Genomic DNA, 8883 nt, shown 5'->3' with positions numbered 1-8883 from the left:
CAGAGATCTCCGTCTCAATGCTAAGACTCAGCTCCACTCAATGACCAGCAAGCTCCCATGCTGGACACCCCATGCCAAACAACTAGCAAGACAGGAACACATTCTCACCCATTAGCAGAGTGGCTGCCTAAAATCATAAATCATATCCCAAAATACACCACCGGACATGGTCCTGCCCACCAGAAAGACAAGATCCAGCCTCATCCACCAGAACACAGGCACCAGTCCCCTCCACCAGGAAGCCTACACAACCCATTGAACCAACCTTACCCACTGGGGGGCAGACACCAAAAACAATGGGAACTACGAACCTGCAGCCAGCAAAAAGGAGACCCCAAACACAGTAAATTAAGCAAAATGAGAAGACAGGTGTCCGAGTGCCAGTGGAAGCTGAAGGGGCTGGAGGTGGCCAAGGGCAAGGGCAGCTGTAACGGTTGCAGGCTAAGGCACAGCAGCTGCGCAAGGAGGAGCAGAGCTGGGAGCAGAAGCTAGAGGAGATGTGCAAGAAGGAGAAGAGCATGCCCTGGAATGTGGACACGCTCAGCAAGGACGGCTTCAGCAAGAGCATGGTCAATACCAAGCCTGAGCAGGCGGAGATGGAGTTGGAGGAGGTGAGGGAGCAGAAACACAAAACCTTCATGGAAAAGTATGAGAAACAGATCAAGCACTTCAGCATGCTCCACTGCTGGGATGACAGCCAGAAGTACCTGTTGGACAACGTCCACCTGGTGTGCAAGGAGACCGCCAACTACCTGGTTATTTGGTGCTTTGACCTAAAGGCGGAGGAGAAATGTGCACTGATGGAGCAGGTGGCCCACCAGACCATTGTCATGCAGTTCATCCTGGAGCTGGCCAAGAGCCTGAAGGTGGACCCTCGTGCCTGCTTCTGGCAGTTCTTCACCAAGATCAAGACTGCCGACCGTCAGTACATGGAGGGCTTCAATGACAAGCTGGAGGCCTTCAAAGACTGCGTGTGGGGCCGGGCCAAGCTGCACATCAAGAAGGTCATGAAGGAGTACAAGGAGGAGGAGTGAAAGCAGCAGCTTGGCCGAGCAGCCTGGACCCCATCGAGGTATACGAGTCCCTCCCTGAGGAACTCCAGAAATGCTTTGAGGTGAATGATGTGCAGATTCTACAAGATGCTGTCAGCAAGATGGATCCCACCAACATGAAGTACCACATGCATCATTGCATCAACTCCAGCCTCTGGGTCCCCAACTCCAAGTCCAATGAGGCCAAGGAGGAGGAGGAGACGAGTCCCAGGGACCCTTTGCTGGAAGCCTCCAAGCCAGGTGATGAGAAAGATGTCAGCACATGACCCACCTCAGCTGCTGCCTGACTGCCTGCAGGTCCCTGTGTGCCCCTTTTCAGAAAACAAAAATAAACACCAACTCCCTAGCTCCTGGCTTCCTCCACTTTTGCTGCTCCCCCACCTAGCCTGTAGGGGCCTGCCCAACCTCTCCACCACCGCCATACCCCCAGTGCTCATCCAAGTCTTTACTTTGAGTCAAGGGACTTCACTGCCTGCAGCTCACCCAACTTCAGCATTATGCAAAAGGCTCAGGGATCCAGGGACGGGTAGAGGTTGCCAGCCTGGTCCATGGGGTAGGGATGGGGTTCCCAGCAGAGGGGTTTGCTCCAGTCACTGTGGGCTATGTTTTCACTGTTCATCCACACTGAGTATTCTATATAGTAAACAGCAATTATCTTTGAATATACAACAGATGAAGGAGCAAAGTAAAAACTCACCAGACCAAACAAATGAAGAGGAAATAGGCAGTCTACCTGAAAAAGAACTCAGAGTACTGTTATTAAAGATATGCAAAATCATGGAAATGGAATGGAGAAAATACAATAAACATTTAACAAGGACCTAGAAGAACTAAAGAGCAAACAATAAAGAACAACAGAAAAATGAAATTAAAAATTCTCTAGAAGGAATCAATAGAAGAATAACTGAAGCAGATGAACGGATAAGTGACCTGGAAGATAAAATAGTGGAAATAATTACCACAGAGCAGAATAAAGAAAAAAGAATGAAAAGAATTGAGGACAGTCTCAGAGACCTCTGGGACAACATTAAACACACCAACATTCGAATTATAGGGGGCCCAGAATAAGAAGAGAAAAAGAAAGGGACTGAAAAAATATTTGAAGAGATTATAGTTGAAAATTTCTCTAATATGGGAAAGGAAATAGTCAATCAAGTCCAGGAAGTGCAGAGAGTCCCATACAGGATAAATCCAAGGAGAAACACACCAAGACACATATTAATCAAACTAACAAAAATTAAATTCAAAGAAAAAAATTAAAATCAGCAAGGGAAAAACAACAAATAACACACAAGGGAATCCCAATAAGGTTAACAGCTGATCTTTCAGCAGAAACTCTGCAAGCCAGAAGGGAGTGACAGGACATATTTAAAGTGATGAAAGGGAAATACCTACAACTAAAGTTACTCTACCCAGCAAGGATCTCATTCAGATTTGAGGGAGAAATTAAAATCTTTACAGGCAAGCAAAAGCTAAGAGAATTCAGCACCACCAAACCAGCTTTACTACAAATGTAAAGGAACTTCTCTGGGCAGGAAACACAAGAGAAGGAAAAGACCTACAATAAAAAACCCAAAACAATTAAGAAAATGGTAATAGGAACATACATATCGATAATTACCTTAAATGTAAATGGGTTAAATGCTCCAACCAAAAGGCATAGACTGGCTGAATGGATACAAAAACAAGACCCATATATATGCTGCATATAAGAGACTCACTTCAGACCCAGGGACACATACAGACTGAAAGTGAGGGAATAGAAAAAGATAGTCCATGCAACTGGAAATCAAAAGAAAGCTAGAGTAGCAATTCTCATATCAGACAAAATAGACTTAAAAATAAAGACTCTTACAAGAGACAAAGAAGGACACTACATAAAATGATCAAGGGATCAGTCCAAGAAGAAGATATAACAATTGTAAATATTTATGCACCCAACATAGGAACACCTCAATACATAAGGCAAATGCTAACAGGCATAAAAGGGGAAATCGACAGTAACATAATCATAGGGGACTTTAACACCCCACTTTAACCAATGGACAGATCATCCAAAATGAATATAAATAAGGAAACACAAGCTTTAAATGATACATTAAACAAGATGGACTTAATTGATATTTATAGGACATTCCATCCAAAAACAACAGAACACATATTTTTCTCAAGTGCTCATGGAACATTCTCCAGGATAGATCATATCTAGGGTCACAAATCAAGCCTTGGTAAATTTAAGAAAAATAATATCATATCAAGTATCTTTTCTGACCACAGCACTATGAGACTAGATATCAATTACAGGAAAAAATCTGTAAAAAAATATAAACACATGGAGGTTAAACAATACACTACATAATAACCAAGGGAACATGGAAGAAATCAAAGAGGAAATCAAAAAATACCTAGAAACAAATGACAATGAAAACATGATGAACTAAAACTTATGGGATGCAGCAAAAGCAGTTTTAAGAGGGAAATTTATAGCAATACAATCCTATGTCATGAAACAAGAAACACCTCAAATAAACAATCTAAGCTTACATGTAAAGCAATTAGATAAAGAAAAACAAAAAATATCCCAAAGTTAGCAGAAGGAAAGAAATCATAAAGCTCAGATCAGAAATAAATGAAAAAGAAATGAAGGGAACAATAGCAAAGATTAATAAAACTAAAAGCTAGTTCTTTGAGAAGATAAACAAAATTGATAAACCATTAGCCAGACTCATCAAGAAAAAAAGAGAGAAGATTCAAATCAATAGAATTGGAAATGAAAAAGGAGAAGCAACAACTGACACCGCAGAATTACAAAGGATCATGAGAAATTACTACAAGCAACAACATGCCAATAAAATGGACAATCTGGAAGAAATGGACAAATTCTTAGAAAAGCACAACCTTCCACAACGGAACCAGGAAGAAACAGAAAATATAAACATACCAATCACAAGCACTGAACCTGAGACTGTGATTAAAAATCTTCCAACAAATGAAAGCCCAGGACCAAATGGCTTCACAGGCGAATTCTATCAAACATTTAGAGAAGAGATAACACCTATCCTTCTCAAACTTCTCCAAAATATAGCAGAGGGAGGAACATTCCCAAACTCATTCTATGAGGCCACCATCACCCTGATACCAAAACCAGACAAAGATGTCACAAAGAAAGAAAACTAGAGGCCAATATCACTGATGAACATAGATGCAAAAGTCCTCAGCAAAATACTTGCAAACAGAATCCAACAGCACATTAAAAGGATCATACACCATGATCAAGTGGGGTTTTCCCCAGGAATGCAAGGATTCTTCAATACATGCAAATCAATCAATGTGATACACCATATTAACAAACTGAAGGATAAAAACCATATGATCATCTCAATAGATGCAGAGAAATCTTTCGACAAAATTCAATACCTATTTATGATAAAAACACTCCAGAAAGTAGGCTTAGAGGGAACTTACCTCAACATAATAAAGGCCGTATATGACAAACTCACAGCCAACCTCATGCTTAATTGTGAAAAATTGAAAGCCTTTCCACTAAGATCAGGAAGAAGACAAGGTTGTCTACTCACCACTATTATTCAACATAGCCTTGGAGGTTTTAGCCACAGCTAAATCAGAGAAGAAAAAGAAATAAAAGGAATCCAAATCAGAAAAGAAGAAGTAAAGGTGTCACTGTTTGCAGATGACATGATCCTATACATAGGGAATCCTAAGGACTGTATGAGAAACTAGAGCTAATCAATGAATTTGGTAAAGTTGCAGGATACAAAGTTAATGCACAGAAATCTCTTGAATTCCTATACACTAATGATGAAAAATCTGACAGAGAAATTAAGGAAACACTCCCATTTACCATTGCAACAAAAAGAATAAAATACTTAGGAATAAACCTACCTAAGGAGACAAAAGACCTGTATGCAGCAAACTATAAGATACTTATGAAAGAAATTAAAGATGATACAAACAGAAGGAGAGATATACCATGTTCTTGGATTGGAAGAATCAACATTGTGAAAATGACTGTACTACCCAAAGCCATCTACAGATTCAATGCAATCCCTCTCAACCTTCCACTGGCATTTTTCACAGAACTAGAACAAAAAATTTCACCATTTGTATGGAAACACAAAAGACCCTGAATAGCAAAAGCAATGTTGAGAAAGAAAAATGGAGTCAGAGGAATCAAGCTCCCAGACTTCAGACTCTACTATAAAGCAACAGTAATCAAGACAGTATGGTACTGGCACAAAAACAGAAATATAGATCAATGGAATAGGATAGAAAGCCCAGAGATAAACCCACACACATATGGTCACCTTATTTTTCATAAAGGAGGCAAGAATATACAATGGAGAAAAGACAGCCTCTTCAATAAGTGGTGCTAGGAAAACTGTACATTTACAAGTAAAAGAATGAAGTTAGAACACTTCCTAACACTATAAACAAAAATAAACTCAAAATGGATTAAAGACCTAAATGTAAGGCCAGACACTATCAAACTCTTAAAGGAAAACGTAGAACACTCTATGACATAATCACAGCAAGATCCTTTTTGACACACCTCCTAGAGAAATGGAAATAAAAACAAAAATAAACAAATGGGACCTAATGAAGCTTAAAAGCTTTTGCACTGCAAAGGAAACCATAAACAATACAAAAAGACAACCGTCAGAATGGGAGAATATATTTGCAAATGAAGCAACTGACAAAGTATTAATCTCCAAAATATACAAGCAGCTCATGAAGCTCAATATCAAAAAAACAAACAACCCAATCCAAAAATGGGCCACAGATCTAAATAGAGATTTCTCCAAAGAAGATATACAGATTGCCAACAAACACATGAAAGTTTGCTCAACATCATTAATAATTAGAGAAATGCAAATCAAAACTACAATGAGGTATCACCTCACACTGGTCAGAATGACCATGATCAAAAAATCTACAAACTATAAATGTGGGAGAGGGTGTGGAGAAAAGGGAACCCTCTTGCACTGTTGGTGGGAATGTTAGTTGATACAGCCACTATAGAGAACAGTATGGAGGTTCCTTAAAAATCTAAAAATAGAACTACCGTATGACCCAGCAATCCCACTGCTGAGCATATACCCTGAGAAAACCATAATTTAAAAAGAGTCATGTACCACAATGTTCATTGCAGCTGTATTTACAATAGCCAGGACATGGAAACAACCTAAGTGTTCATCAACAGATGAATTGATAAAGAAGATGTGGCACATATATACAATAGAATATTACTCGGCCATGAAAAGGAATGAAACTTAGTTTTTTGTAGTGAAGTGGATGGACCTAGCGTTTGTCATACAGAGTGAAGTAAGTCAGAAAGAGAAAAACAAACACTGTATGCTAACACACATATATGGAATCTAAAAAAAAAAAAAGTTCTGAAAAAACCTAGGGGCAGGAGAGGAATAAAGAAACAGACGTAGAGAATGGACTTGAGGACACGGGGAAGGGGAAGGGGAAGCTGGGACAAAGTGAGCGAGTGGCATGGACATATGTACACTACCAAATATAAAACAGATAGCTAGTGGGAAGCAGCCGCGTAGTACAGGGAGATCAGCTCGGTGCTTTGTGTCCACCTAGAGCTGTGGGATAGGGAGGGTGGGAGGGAGACCCAAGAGGGAGGGGATATGGGGATATATGTGTGTGTGTATATATATATATATCTGAATCACTTTGTTATACAGCATTGTAAAGCAATTACACTCCACTAAAGATGTTTTAAAAAAATACTCAGTATTTATTGATCAGTGTAATCAACCCAAGTCCTGACAGGAAACAGATGGCACGCTTAGCTAGGATTTTTGAAGGCATTTTTTATGAAGGAACTATTTACAGATGGGCGGGCAGGATAAAGGGGACCAAGAAGGATGAATCTTGTGGGCTCATCCTGGGACTAGCACTGTAGAAAGTCATCAGCCCCTGACATAAAGGGGCACAGAAGGCACAGTATTCCTGGGTGACCCAGAGCCAGAGGAGGGTTGTTCAGCCTGAGCTGTAGTCAGGGAAGTTCCCTGCAAAGTCAGGGGGCAGGAGGGAGACTTCCCCTGAATTCTCACTCCTCTTTCCTTCCCATCTCCTGACAGTGCTTCCCCTTGTCCAGAATACAGGCTTGGGAGCCGAGCTGATGTGTTCTTTACAGGTCAGCAGAGAAATGGGACACAGAAGTACAGAGAAAGAGTTGAGGCCAATGGAAAGTATGTCAGACATTATGTGAAGTAGGTATTATCACAAATTTACAGAGGAGGAAAGTGAGACACAGAGAAGTGAGACACATACAGATGGTAGGTCACTGACATGGGTCTATAAGCCCTTAAAGGCCACGCTCTTCCAGCTCAGTCAGCTGCTTCATGTGGCACATAGCCCCTGCTCTTAACCAGACTGTGTTTTCCTGAGGGTGGCACTTACTGACAAACATGACAAATACAGATTTTATGATTTGATTTTATGTCATAATTCCACAGAACAGTCTTCTTATTTTTAGTGCTTAAGTTATTATCTTAAAAAATTTATTGAGGTATAATTGACATAAAACATAATATTAATTTCAGGTATACAAAACAATGATATAATATCTGTATATATTTTGAAATGATTGCCATAATAAGTCTAGTCAATATCTGTCACCACACAGTTACAATTTTTTTCTTGAGATGAGAAATATTAAGGTGTACTCTCTTAGCAGCCTTCAAATATGCTACACAGGATTATTATTATTTTTCTATATTGTAGGGATCTGTGGTCTTTTATAACATTATGGTTTATTTAATTTTGTTTTTTTAATTGAAGTATATTTGATTTACAATGTTGTGTTAGTTTCAGATGTACAGCACAAGTGATTCAGTCATATATATATATACTCTTTTTCAGATTATTTTCGATTATATGTTGTTACAAGATATTGTATATCATTCCCTGTGCTATATAGTAGGTCCTTGTTGTTTATTTTATATATAGTAGTGTGTATATGCTATCCCAAATCCTAATTTGTCTCCCCACCCACCCCACCACTAACTGCTTTGGTAACCTTAAGTCTGTTTTCTATGTCTGTGAGTCTATTTCTGTTTTTTAATTTGTATCATTGGTCAGTAATCAAGACAGTTTTTTGTTTGTTTGTTTTTTTATTAAAGATGGTAGACTGGACACATATTTATAGGCATCTTCTACTGAAAGCTCATTAAAATATCAAAAAGCAGTACTTTTATTTTGTTTTGGTAAATATATAAGGACAAGGAGAGCAGGAGAGGATTATAGAAAGAACATTTTGGAACCTGGAAAGTGAAAAGAAGCATGTGTGGTATAACTTTCTGGATTAGATTTAGCTCAAAAGGCAGAACACCCAACTCAATAATGATTTAAACACATGAGGTCCATTTCTTCCACATAAGTATGGAATTTGGGGAGTAAAGAGTAAACATGAGGGTTCCATAAAGTTGGCAGGGACCTAGCCTCTTTGTAGCTTTGTTTTTCACTTCCCTGAGCATGACCCTCGTCTCATGGTCCAATGAGGCTGCTTGAGCTCCATGCATCACGTCATTTTTCCAGCTGGCAGTAAGGAGGAAAGGTGGGTAGAACAGTTATGTGCCTCAATTTAAAGATACTTCTTTTAGGTTGTTATCATGTCTTTCACCCACAATACCAATCTCTGTTAGAGATAGATTTTATCTAGGTTTAGAAAGCTATTTTAATATCTATCATTATGATTAACCAAAGTCTAATGAACTGACATTTATTAAACAAATACTGTGCTTGAGTACAACTTTGGAGTATGAAACACCCTGTGCTGAGGAGTTGTTAG

The 8883-nt window shown here is 39.3% G+C and overlaps 1 pseudogene; it reads left to right on the top strand.

Annotated features, from left to right (window-relative positions):
- Positions 1–357: 357 nt before the first annotated feature.
- On the top strand, positions 358–1318 carry LOC101290417 (hsp90 co-chaperone Cdc37-like; annotated as a pseudogene).
- The last annotated feature ends 7565 nt before the right edge of the window (positions 1319–8883 follow it).

This window comes from Orcinus orca, chromosome 4 (assembly GCF_937001465.1).
Source record: "Orcinus orca chromosome 4, mOrcOrc1.1, whole genome shotgun sequence".
Classification (NCBI taxonomy): domain Eukaryota; kingdom Metazoa; phylum Chordata; class Mammalia; order Artiodactyla; family Delphinidae; genus Orcinus; species Orcinus orca.
This window is presented reverse-complemented; position numbering and strand designations above follow the sequence as displayed.